This window comes from Perissodus microlepis, chromosome 17 (genome assembly GCF_051167445.1).
Source record: "Perissodus microlepis isolate ML-2025 ecotype Zambia chromosome 17, ASM5116744v1, whole genome shotgun sequence".
NCBI classification, from domain to species: Eukaryota; Metazoa; Chordata; class Actinopteri; order Cichliformes; family Cichlidae; genus Perissodus; species Perissodus microlepis.
Genome location: NC_140477.1, coordinates 1,084,741 through 1,098,147, shown reverse-complemented (window position 1 = coordinate 1,098,147; position 13,407 = coordinate 1,084,741). Strand labels below are relative to the sequence as shown.

Below are 13,407 nucleotides of genomic sequence, written 5' to 3'. Positions count from 1 at the left end.
TCTAATAACACTGTGCGCTACTTTTCTTTCGACTGCTTCCTTTAGGGGTCGCCAGAGCAGATCATCGGCCTCCGTCTCACTCTAGCGTCCTCCAGCCTGTTTCACTACCATCTCATAAACTTCCCTCTTGCTGGTAGCCTTCTGTCTGCCCGCACTCTTCCCACCTCTCTTGTGCGCTGGGCCTCGTTGACTCATCCCCCTTCACTACCTCCACCTCTCCACCTGTCTCATTCCTCTGCTCTCCAGAGCATACCTCCACCTCTTCAGCCTCTCCTCCAACCTGCCACCTACTCTCACTACAGATTGTGGCAGCAGACCACACACCTGTCTCATTGTCCTCATACATGCCCTGCACCTCCTCCTCAGATTCCTCCTGCAGCTCCACAGTTGCTCTCTTGACACTTGATCATATGTTGTTTTCTACAGGCATTACGACACCGTGCAGCACTTTCTCCTTCGCTGAACTTGTCCACACTCTCAAAGCGAACATCACAGCTGTTTTGCTCTTTCTCAGCACGTCTCTTCTTACTAGCTTCAAAAGCTCCTCTCCATATCTTCATGTTATGGTCAAATCTGCTAATGTGGTGTACGCTGGAATATGGATGTGTTGAATATTTAGCACTCTGTATGGCAGTATAGTTATGGCTTTAAAATCAGCTTCCTCACAGTTTATCATTTTTTTTATACAATACTTTTATTTACAGAAGCACACAACCATACACCTTTTCTTAAACGATCAGCCCTGACCTCTCCTATGTCAAAGACGTACAATTTATGGCTCTGTGAAAAAGAAATGGAAACCTTAAAGACATCCAGGGGGAAATAGGAAGAGCAGAGGGACGGAGGAGGCTAACACTGCATCGCCTCTCTTTTTCCTGCATGTGAAAGAATGGCTCTCTTGTTTTTCCGATAGTTTTTCAGCAGTTGGGCTCGGCCCTTTAGTTCCAGTGAAGGAACTCTTGATGCTTCAGCCTTCTGTGATATTTTGACAATTTCATGCTCCCAGCTTGATGGGATCAGTTTGGGAATGGCCCCTTCCTGTTCAAACATGACTGTGCACACGGTCCATAAAGACATGGATGACCAAGTTTGGTGTGGAAGAACTTGACTGGCCTGCACAGAGTCCTAACCCCAACCTGATTGAGCACCTTTGCAATGAATTAGAGCGAAGCCTGCGATCTACGCCGTCTCGTCCAACATCAGTGTGTGACCTCATAAATGCGCTTCTGGAAAAATGGCCAAAATTCCCATAAACACTCCTAAACTTTGTGGAAACCCTTCACACAACTGTTGAAGCTGTTATGGCTGTAAAGAGTTAAACCCTATGGATTAAGAATGGGCTGTCACTCAAGTTCATATGCATGTGAAGTTGTTCATAATAAAATTCTGATAATTATTAAGAAAACCAATCTTTTCAGCCCCTCCCCATTATCTATATTCAAGTCAGTACAGCTCCCTTAAATGAGGTGCCGCACTTCCTGCTGTTCTCCACCTGGATGCAGATGTGTCCAGGATTGTTTGCCAGCAGCAACCAGCTGCAGCTGAGCTCCAGGCTCAGTTAATATGCAATGGCACACACTGACAGTTCCATTAAACTGTATTTATGGCAGCCACAAATAATTGATATGCAGATATGGCAGACTGGTCGCACTCGCAGAATTGTATTTGGCCCAGCAGTGCAATGCATCAAGCTGCCACGCTCAGCGACAACAGACACAATATGCACCATCACCGCGTATTGTTTGCCCTCATAGACATCTTTCACCGTCTGCTGCTTGTCTTGTTTTCCAGGTCGTATTTTCCTCATTTCCTCTTCTGTTTTTTATGATTTATCTTTTTTTTTAAAAATCCACCTGAAGCAACGGTTACTCACTAACTTGGAAAAAACAAACAGAAAAACTGACATTTCATAAAAGATAGTGTGCCAATATGCCCACAAGGTAGAAAATGCTATATTCTTCTGTGAGGAGTAAGTTTGTCCTTCAGTAAGTACTGTAAATCTCTATAGCTAAACCCCTCTCTGCTCATTCTACCGAACGTCCCTTTGGTGCTTTAGACTGGATTTGTACAACAAAAGACCGTCAGCTGTACAACATATCTGGGATGAACAGGCTCCAGTTCACCCGTATTCTGTCTTAAACAGCTGCAATAGGCGTTTGTTGCATTAAGCTATAGTATGTGGCTTTTTCCAGACGGACATTAAGAATCTCGAATCAGAGAAGGAAAGAATAATATTTGCAGATTTAAGCCTAAGTAATGAAATACTCTGGTGATTACACTCTGATCAAACATTAGAGCAGAGTCCCAACTGATGACAGGAATGAGGACAGGACCCTGGCGTGTAAACGACGGTGGTTTTGGAGCGGAGTTAGCAGCTGTTTGAGACTCGCAGGGAAAGACCTGGCCGCGGACGGTGAGGTGGAGGTGAATGTGTGCTGCAGGCGGCTTTAGGGAAGAAGGTCTGAAAGGCAGAAAGACACAAAGGCAATGAATTTTTAAAGAACGGGGGCTCATTAAACCACAGCAGACATGATGAAATTGAATGAGGGGAATCCGACAGCGTGGGAAAGTGGAAGTGACAGAGAGAGCGGAGCAGCGGGAATAGCTCGAAGGATGAAGCTGGATGTGAGGGAGCGGATCATCCTTAACATCTGAAGCTTTATTCATTTATTATAGCTTCACCTGCAGCACGCAAGCTTTGCACATGCGGTAAAATAACAGGACGTCAGAGATGGGCGGTAACGCATTACAAGTAACATGTTACTGTAATCCGATTACTTTTTCAAGTAATGAGTAATGTGAGGGATTACTATTGCAAAAAAGTAATTAGATTACTGTTACTTTCCCATAAGCACGCTGCGTTACTAAACCGTGATGTTGTTTGTGAGCGTCTCATGACAGTGACGTACGAGCGTGCGACGTTCGTGGCAGCGACAGACGTGTGCAGATCAACAATGGATAATATGGAGAGCAGAGAGACCATGCAGCGATTAGTGTGGAAGTACTCACATTACTTTGAGTTTGATTCTGTCAAAGTGACAAAAACATTAGCGTCCACTGTTCACTCTGCGTGGGAAGAAAAATTCTTTCTACAGCCAAAAATTAAACTTGAAATCCAAGCGAGCAGCGAGCACGCTGCCACGGGAACGTGACATTCACGAGAAACCCCCGGATCCTCCCACTGACATGACCGCTGTGGGCAAACCTCCACCCGCCCCACTCCTGCTAAACAGCTGACAATAGATTTAAGAGCTGCTGAGTCTTTGATTTGAGTTATTTTTGCTGTTTTACTTGCATCTATTTGAAAGAGTGTAAACACAAAAGATTATTATATTTTATATGCTGGAATATGCAGGAGATGGGTTTAAATGTTAATGAAATTTCTTGAAGTCAAAGACTGTTGCATATAATTTCATTTTGCTTGATGCATAAAGTTAAAAGATTAAAATGAATAAAGTACGTTTTAAAAAGAAACCTTTTCATCTGACGGATTATGCAAAGAAATAGAACTGGGCTGAAAGGGCTATGCTTCATTACGTGTTCAGGTTGTGTGTCATGTTTTTGAAAATTAAGTAACTAATTGCTTTCGAAAATAAGTAATCAGTAAAGTAATGGGATTACTTTTTTGGTGACATAATCAGTAATTAGTAACTAATTACTTTTTTCAAGTAACTTGACCAACACTGTTGGACAACTTGATCACAACAATTAATTGTAATGGGCTAATGCTGCTTTCTTAGTTTCACAGTGACACAAACACAGCAAAGACAACGTTCTCTGTTCTGATATGAACATAACATGCTGGGCCATGAAGACTGGGTTTATACAACAGGGAAAACATCCAGTTTGTCCACCTTTACCCTGGATGTCTGTTTCACCCTAAACTGCACCACATTTGTTATATTGGATAAGACCTCAAACAAGAAGTCAAGACCATAAACCCATCTGTAATCTGTTTTCACATTGACTCCAAAACAACTGAGTTCCTCCTCACAGTCAGAGATGTTGCCTCCTGGTCATCCAGGTTTTAATGCACCTGTACCTCTGCTTTATACCGTCAGGGCACATAACTATATAGACTCATCTGTCACCTTGTTAGATTCACATTTTCAGGTACTTGGTAATGCAAATATCACATGACAGCAACTCGGTGCATTCAAGAACCTAGACACGATCAAACCTGCTGAAAGCTGAGCGTCATAAGGGGAAGAGAGGTGGTTTAGTTGAACATAGCATGACTGCTGGTGCCAGAGCAGCTGGTCTGAGAATTTCAGAAACTGCTGATCTGCTGGGACTTTCCCACAGGAGCATTTCTTGGTTTTACAGGAAGTGGTCCAAAAAAGAGAAACTATCCAGTGAGAGGTGTTTCTCTGGGTGAAGGTGCCTCACTGAGGTCAGAGGAGACTGCTTTGAGCTCATAAGCAGGTAACAGTAACTCAAATAACCACATGTTACATGCAGTAGAGCATCTCTGAATGCACAACACGTCCAACCTTGAAGCAGATTAGCTACAGCAACAAAGACCACAGTGGGTGCTACTCCTGTCAACTGAGAACGGGAAACTGAGGCTGCAGTTCACACTTTTGATGAGTGAGATTTTAGTGTTTTATCAGTCCATTTCTCAGAACTAATTAGCCAATACCTGTGTCCTTGAGTTGCACCTGTACATTTTATTAATGCAACTGGCTAAGCAAGCTAGGTAAGTGCTAGCCAATACGCCATATAAGTCACATGAGGTGTGAAAAACCAACATGGTGCCACACAAACATGTAACGCAGAATCTACAACCACTGGGTGATGTCCACCTTTACAGTCTATGGTTTTCTTTGAGGCTTTTTACACATCGTGAGGGATGCAGCCCAAACCACACCTGTCACCTGTCAGTCAAAGCACGCAGCAAGAGTACTTTCACTGTATTTGAGCAGTTCTAATCTTATTATCTGACCAATAATATGGCTGATGTCATGGTCTGTTCACTGTAGAGCAGCTAGAGTTTGGGATAACGAGCAGATTAGATAAGAATCGAAGTTTCCGCAGTAAAAGTGAAGGATTTTATGGATACAAGTGTAGCAAACAGGTCTGTGAAGTACTTCAGTAAGATTGTACTTCTTGTATTAATGCTAGGTACTGATCTTGTACTGTATACGCTGTTTATTTCCTGTGATTTGTTTCATCTGCACTTTAGTATAAATAGATACTGATGTTAACTTTGGAAAATCGGCACTGAATGAAGAGCAGGCAGCGCTGCAGGTCACCTGATGAATGGCTTCACTTACAGCCAACAGTGTAATGCTTAGTCATGATCTATCATCGCCCACAGGGCTCTCCTCTTCTTGTCGCCTCCTCTCTTCTTTCCATTTCTCCTCCTCTGTCTTCTGCCCATATTGTACTTCTACTTCTAACCTGGTCTCGTCTCTTTTCTCACACCGTTTCTGTCCTGCATGTTCCTTCTATCTGCCTCTGGGATCCGTTTTGTTCATGTATGCACGGACAGAGGAAACTGAAATGCAGTAATTGTTGTGAAAGTTATTAATACTGAATATCAACAGCTAGATAAAACCCAGCACCACAGTGAACATGAGGAAAATACACACAGCGCTGTGGATTTATTAAGTTCATCAAATGACACAAACATACAGTCTGAAAACTCTGGTCATTTTGATTTTTGTCTACAAATATAGACAAATTCAAGCCTTCTGTCCAGTTCTTGAACATGTGAATTAAGCATTTGCATCGCGCTGCTTTTGCAGAGCAGCTTCTCTTTGTTTGAAAGGCTTCTTTAGCAGATTTACTTTGATGTCTAGCTGGTGATCAGCCACTCTGACATAAATTAATTTGGGAATTCACTTTTCATGCAAGCTCTCCGGTCCCAGTGGCAGCAAAGCAGCCTCAAAGCATTCACTGTGCTTCAGTCAGTTGGATGATATTTTCATCTTGATATGCAGGGCCTGCATTTAATTCAACACATTATTCCAAAGTAATTAAACTTTAATTTGCACTAAATTCATTTACTAACAAATCAATTAGTTAACTCTTCAACAGTTTGGAAAGAAAAGCGTCTGGACTTCTTTAAGTTGCTTGAAGACGTTTCACCTCTCATCTGAGAAGCTTCTTCAGTTCTAAGGTCAAATAGTGGAGAGTCCCAGATTTAAGCCCTGTGGGAGTTTCCCCCCCAAGAGGGTCATGAACCCCCTAATGATCCTCTACCTAATCACATGAGCCAAGGTGTGAGAACGGGTGTAGGTCACAATCAACCAAGGTTTCAGGTGAACCCGCTGTGAAACCTAGCCCCACCCTATCATCTGATTTTCTGAGGTCACTCCCCCCATGGGGGGGGGGGTCCCCATGGGCTTAAATCTGGGACTCTCCACCATTTGACCCTAGAACTGAAGAAGCTTCTCAGATGAGAGGTGAAACATCTTCAAGCAACTTAAAGAAGTCCAGACGATTTTCTTTCCAAGCTCCTTAGGCTACGATGACCTGGATGACTGAGAACCTCCACAGAGACTCTGCTAAAATGCACCTTTTTAGAGATTTTAGCGGTGGAAGGGGAACTTTGTGACCTTTTTCTTAAAAAGTCTTTTCATATAGAAAACTTTGACATGCAATCTTAGATGATGTGGACAAAACTATTAGTCCACACATTTTGTCTTCCACCCCATGCAGGGTGCCTTTACAAACATTTACTCTGAATTTAATGTAACAGTCAGTTTTTCCTAGACACTAAACCATCAGCTGTGGTATTATTACACACTGGAAGGGTTTGGAAACCACACTATTTCGCCCTTGAAGCAGCAGAGCACATGAAGCTTCATGGTGGAGATGCCAGATGCTGATGTGTTCCAAACCTCCTCTGACATTAACATCAGCACCAAAAGTGTGCAGTGGGAGCTTCGTGGCTTGCTTTTCTATGGTCTCCACTCTCACGGCACACTGTGAGCCAGGTTGCTATAGAGATGCTGCACACACACCCAAACACCTAGCCAGGTGATGGCTACTTTAGCTCTTACTTGGTTTTATTTTGATTTTAAATGCCGGTACCTCGTCAGTGCCCAGCTTTGCTGCCCAGTATCCATTGCATTGTGTTTCTACAGTGCACTTCCCATAACCCATCAGTCCATCAGACGGCGCAGGTCAGACATGAGTTATAAAGCTCTGGCTCAAACTCCTCACTGTGATGGATATCCTGTCTGACTGACTGCTTGATTAACTGCAACAAGCCATTGTTTAACACATCTGCTGTAACTCATATTTATATCAGTCACCAAAATAGGATATATATGCTTCAGAAACTGCTAGCCAGATTTTCAGGTTAGGGTTAATCATGTCAACCAGCACATGTCTACACTTACACAACTTTCCCCCCTTTTTGGCACAGCAGTATATGTGTGTTACATTGTCTGCCCTCTGTGATCTCAGACCCTTCTGCCTATTCCATCATCTAGTCCCCTCCTCTGACTAAAATATAATACTGTAATACGGAGTAACGTCCTGGATGTAATGAGGGAAGGTCACTGCTGACTAATCCAGCAATGTGAAACTCAGATCTTGTGTCTGCACCTCCCCCAGAGTCAATGCTGTCAGTTAAACCAAACAGCTCTAGCTTGCTCTGGATGCTCTCTTTCTCTTTTACATTTCAGATACACAGTTTTTGCACAGACTTGGGTGTGGCGTGCATTTACAGGAGCGGTCTAAACCCATGTCTTTGTTTTTGTGGTAGTTGGTAAGGTCCCCCGCTCTCCCAAGTCTGAACAGGTATGCATTTCTTTCCAGAGAACATTTAAAGCAGTGACTAAAGGTTTTGAACCGTATCCTTGAGGCGACTCTAGTTTTACTGAATGAGCATCTTTAATCCATACAACCACGGCCACACAGGTGTCTACGCTCCTTTACACACGGAGGGAAGTTCCTGTTAAAGTTTTAACTTTGACTCTCCCATAGTTTTCCTGTAAAATGGGTCTGGGCTCTTATGGATTAATATCTTGATTAAAGACATTTCAGTTTTTGTCATAGTGGTGGATCAAAGAAACAGATTACTATGAATACTCTACACTTGTTCGTCACTGTTCGAGTCAAGTAATGGTTTGACACAGAAGTTCTGAAAAACAATAACTTGTGTTTACACTTTTGTGTTTGCAAAAAAACCCAACCTAGTAAGATAATTAATGAGAATAAGATGTGGTGGGTCATTGATCTTTTGCCTTTGGGTAAAGTCAGGATAGATGTTTACTTTGGTTGTAGGTCTTTATTTGAAGCAAAGCTAGACGTGTTCTCTGCAGATTCATGTCTAGCATACAGACGTGAGAGTGGTAGCAAGGTGTTACCGGTCTCTCAATCCTCTAAATCTTCTAAGATGTCAAACTCTTTCTTTTATTGTCTTGAATTCCTTTTGTTCCCTGAATGTTTTTAGCAGACACTGACTTTGTACCAGTGGTATTTTCACTAAAAGGATCTGCTTGTTTTCATCTCCCAGTCTTTTTCTGTAATTTTGGGTAACTAAAGGAAAAATCACTTTCTGTGGCAGTAAAGGTTACCTGGTCGACTGAACGCAGATCCAGTACTGAGCTGCACGACAAGCTGTCCCTGCAGTTTTATCTCAGATTTGTAACCATGAGCTACTGTGAGTATCATCACAAGAAACTGATATTTCAGACAAAGTTTTCCTGACTGTGTTTCCAACATTTCACAGTTCACAACCCCAAAGTACCCCGTCAGCCACGTCTTACTGTGTAAGTGAGGCGAGTAGCCAAAGATGAGAAGACAGGGGACTATGAGATGTTCAGAAATAATATATACTCAACACAAGCCTTGCAACAGGTGTCAGCTTGTAAAACTGAGTGATTATAGTTGCAATAAAGCATTAAGTGGTCAGACTAATGTATTTGTTTTTGCTAGTTTTTAAACTTGACCCTGATAAGGAAGAGCAGAAGAGGATGGATGGATGGATGGATGGATGGATGGGAGGATGGATGAATGGGAGGATGGATGGATGGATGGATGGGAGGATGGATGGGAGGATGGATGGATGGATGGATGGATGGAGGGATGGGAGGATGGATGGATGGATGGGGGATGGGAGGATGGATGGATGGATGGATGGATGGATGGATGGGGGATGGGAGGATGGATGGGAGGACGGATGGGAGGATGGATGGGGGATGGGAGGATGGATGGATGGATGGATGGATGGATGTATGGATGGATGGGGGATGGGAGGATGGATGGATGGGGGATGGGAGGATGGATGGATGGATGGATGGATGGATGGATGGATGGATGGATGGGGGATGGGAGGATGGATGGATGGATGGATGGATGGGGGATGGGAGGATGGATGGATGGATGGATGGATGGGGGATGGGAGGATGGATGGATGGGGGATGGGAGGATGGATGGATGGATGGATGGATGGATGGATGGATGGGGGATGGGAGGATGGATGGATGGATGGATGGATGGATGGATGGGGGATGGGAGGACGGATGGATGGGGGATGGGAGGACGGATGGATGGGGGATGGGAGGACGGATGGATGGGGGATGGGAGGACGGATGGATGGATGGATGGATGGATGGGGGATGGGAGGATGGATGGATGGGGGATGGGAGGATGGATGGGAGGATGGATGGATGCTTTCCTATACTGATTCTGTTCCCACAGCACTGACGTAGCTGTCTACACTTAGAAGAAGGACTAGTTCAGGGGTAACAAATTAACATCCCAGTAGGTTCGATTACTAAGATTTCGTTCACAACAAGATCCAGATCTCGCGTCTATTTCATCCCATGTCAATCTAATCATCGTTGTATATTTCCACTTCATCACAGTGATATTTATTTTTTGTTCACATTAAGACACATATGGCTAACAGAGTGAACTTCAGGCCTTCATTACAAATAATAAACATATTCTTCTTCATAATAATACAATCAAAAGTGCTTATTCCAAAAAAGTGTCTCGTTTCTCTTCATATTTTCTTCTTTCCTTTCCTAATTGTTTCTTCAAACAATTAAAGAGGAATTTGAGGCCAGCTTTTCAAGAAACAAATCACATCTGCAACTGGAGAAACGGGCCCTTTTTAAAACGAGTGCCCACTATCCCTCAGTGGGATAAATGATCATGTGACTGCTGCGTGAGGAGCTTGAATCTATGTTGTGTCTGCAGTACGCTATGTCTGATTGACTTTTCTGCCTAACTCCATAAACAGTAGGCGATTACCGTAAGGACTGGTTTACCTGCGCCCACTGTTTTACGCCGTACTGATAAAACAGAGCTCTGGGTTTATGTATCATGGGGAATTTTTTTCTGGCACTGATTAACGTTCCAGACAGATCCAGCACTTGGTCCGGATCCGGACCGAGGTCAGCCATTTGGTGATGTATGGACTAGTCCCTTAGCTTAGCTGGAAGTCATATTATATTACATAACCTTTTTAATGCAAACTTTATTTATTATTTATTAAGCCTCGGATCAGCTGAAACACTCAGTTTATTTAAATCCAGGTTGAAGACTCACCTGTTCTCAGGTGCATTTGAATAAAGCACCAAATCTGCACTGTTTTACTTTTAAGCTTAAATTTTAAAACTTACTCTTTTTTTCCCATTTTAAATCCTGCTTTTTATTTGTTTCTGATTTTTAATGTCTCTGTAAAGCACTTTGGATCACCTTGCAGTTGAATTGTGCCATATAAATAAACTTGCCTTGCCTTGCCTTTATTTTTTATGCATTTTAATCATTTATTGCTTTGTGATTTTGGCAGTTTTTGTCCTCTGTAGTTTGAGAGCCTGGAGCAAGACTGCCCAGCTTCCGCTGCCCTGCTCTTCTTGGATTCACTTGCATTAATCTGTGTGTCTCAATTTTGTTGCACATCCCTTTTTAGTCAGCCAGGCCTTCCCTCTCCGTCAATATTGGCGTTGACTTGGCTGCAACAGTAAGTAGATTAAAGGAACAGTGATTGAGGGCAAATCAATTACTGTGGCTCAATGGTCTGTGTATGGGGGCTCTACTGTAGCATTACCCAGCCTTCGTTTATAATGGGAACATTCTGAACCAGCGTTCAGGGTAACATCCAGGTTGTATTGTTGAGTCTAAAGGAGTTTATGGGTGATGAGTATGGCTGAAAGCGTCGATATGTCCTCATCTATATAATGATGACTACATATTATTTTTGGTGTTATTATATTTATCATTTAACTTTCTTTCTTCTACTATATCAGCATGTTGAATTCTACTGCTATCATACAGCACTGTGATACTCATACAGTAATATGATACAGTACTAATATTTTGAATATGGTGCACGCTATAAGTTTATGCGGTGATTAAACAGAGTTCAGAAACATCCCACTTCATTTTTACTGGCATCGAGTTAAGTGGAACCTCGACGGTAATATTCCGGCTCATATATAAATATATTTTTGGCATTCCTCTGAACTGTAGGCCCACTACATCACGCCTTCTTTTTAAGGGAGGTTCTGCGTGATGTGGGGCGACTCCTCTCCTCCCATCGCTCCCCAGTCCGCCCAGCAGCGTCATTTCGCCTTCGCGTCCCGCACTTGTTGGATGTGTCCGGTTTAAATTCCGTGATTTCAAGCTTCCTGCCGCTTGCTTTCTCTCTTGGAGTCCCGAGAATAACGCCGCTGTGAATGGAGGTGAACGCGTTTTCACACACTACATGCGCGTAAAAAGCGCTCATCTCGGAGTTGTCCTCGTCCTTATCGGTTTGTTTCCTCCGGTTGCCGCGCCGTCAGTATGCTCCATTTTTCAGTGTCCTCCGGTTCTGGCTGTGTTCACAGCCGTGCATTTGACCTCTAATCTGGGGTTTCCACACCGCTGGTGTTTAGTTTCCCTGGCGGCTGTACGCGCTCTGGACTCCGGCTCATCCTCGGAGAACTTCCGCCGCAGTCCCATGTACAGCGTTTCTCTGTCTTCCTCTTGCTGCGATAAGGATGCTGGTGGATTTTTCATGGTCAGTGTCCACAAGATTGGCCCAAGATTGACGAGCGGACCATGTAATTAGATCAGGTATGTGTGGTTGAAATTGAAACTGTAAGCACAAAGCAAGACGTTTAAAACAAAAATATAGATTTATTTAAAATCCATTTATTTATTTTTAATCAGAGGTTTTAGTTTGTGATTAGAATGATTGGGGTTCAGAAGGGTCACTATTCTGTTAGGTTTATGAAAATGTCACATTACCTGGCAAAGAAGGTCTAATTGAGGCTATTTTTTCACTTTTATGCATCGTGAAATGTGGGCAGTGGAGATAAAGTGAGGGTGGAGAAGCTCAGCTGGAGGTGTTTGCCATTTTGATTCTACTGTGATCGCCTGCTGGCAGTTCATTAAATGAAATTAATTAAACAGTGATGTGTAGATGAAGGCAGTGATGGCTACTTCACTGCTTGGGGTTAGTGTTTTTTGAACAGATGGGGGAAACGAGGTAAGGTTCCTGAGAGTCACTGCTGGGGTCTGAAGTTCAGTTTGGCCCCCGGAGAGGGATCCCCCCAAAGTCCTTCACTGTACCACATGCAAAACGTGACACAGATACAACCATTTAATGGTCACATTGTACAATCAAGTTGCAAAATACGACGCAGAATTTTGGACTGAAAGAAGAAAAATATTTATCCATCACAAATAACTGCTCTTACCTAAATGGCCACTTGAGGCTGTATCCAAAGGAAGTCAATCCTCAGAGTCCTGCTACCAAAGCAAAGTTTCAAAGAAAAAACGTGCTCGCTTTGTTTTGGTTTCGAGGTTGTTTTTTTGTGTTCGCCTGATCAGAACCTGAAGAATTTGGAGAACTGATGGTGCTCGCTGTTGCTCATGGAGGCTGCAGGATGACGAAGCTGGTTATGGCTCTGTTATGTAGTGTCGTTTATTAGTTTATTAGCCTTCTTTCGCTTGCATACACACGTATGCAAAAACATAATCCTCCTCACAACACAGACTGTATGAACGATGGATGCTGCTTCAGAGTCTGAAAAGTGACACCAAGGACCTGCATTCTTTTCATCGCTCAACAGGGGGCGACTTCTGTGAGACAAAAACATTCAGTTGTAGACAAATCTATACGATAATGTGCTTGACTCGACTGCTCCTCAGTAAAGATTTTCCTGATGACTTAATGACCTCTAGCTTCAGGTCATGTGGACGTTTAAATTATGGTCACTATTAGAGTGAATAATGGGGACTATGCAGGCAACTTTTTACCAGAGAAACTTTATCAATCCCAGAGGGAAATTTAGTTGCCCTAGCAGCAAACATACAACAAACATCAAGTACTCGTATAAAATGAGTGTAGAAACAGAGACATTGATAGATGCATATTAAGATAAACAGATAAATATAAAGATATAGGTATAAATATAAAAGATTAAAAAGAACATTACGGCGATCGGGAGCTGC

At 43.0% G+C, this 13,407-nt stretch overlaps 1 protein-coding gene across 3 annotated transcripts in view; it reads left to right on the top strand.

The window, feature by feature from the left end:
• Positions 1 to 11,439: 11,439 nt before the first annotated feature.
• The window catches only part of fam163ab (family with sequence similarity 163 member Ab), a 30,028-nt gene continuing 28,060 nt past the window's right edge, over positions 11,440 to 13,407 (top strand). For 2 of the 3 annotated variants that reach the window (XM_084910472.1, XM_084910473.1), the window contains exon 1: positions 11,442 to 12,024. The gene's annotated coding sequence lies outside the window, so the exon portion shown is untranslated. Of the gene's footprint in view, positions 12,025 to 13,407 lie in introns of all 3 variants that reach the window. The other variant, XM_084910475.1, reaches the window with a different exon arrangement.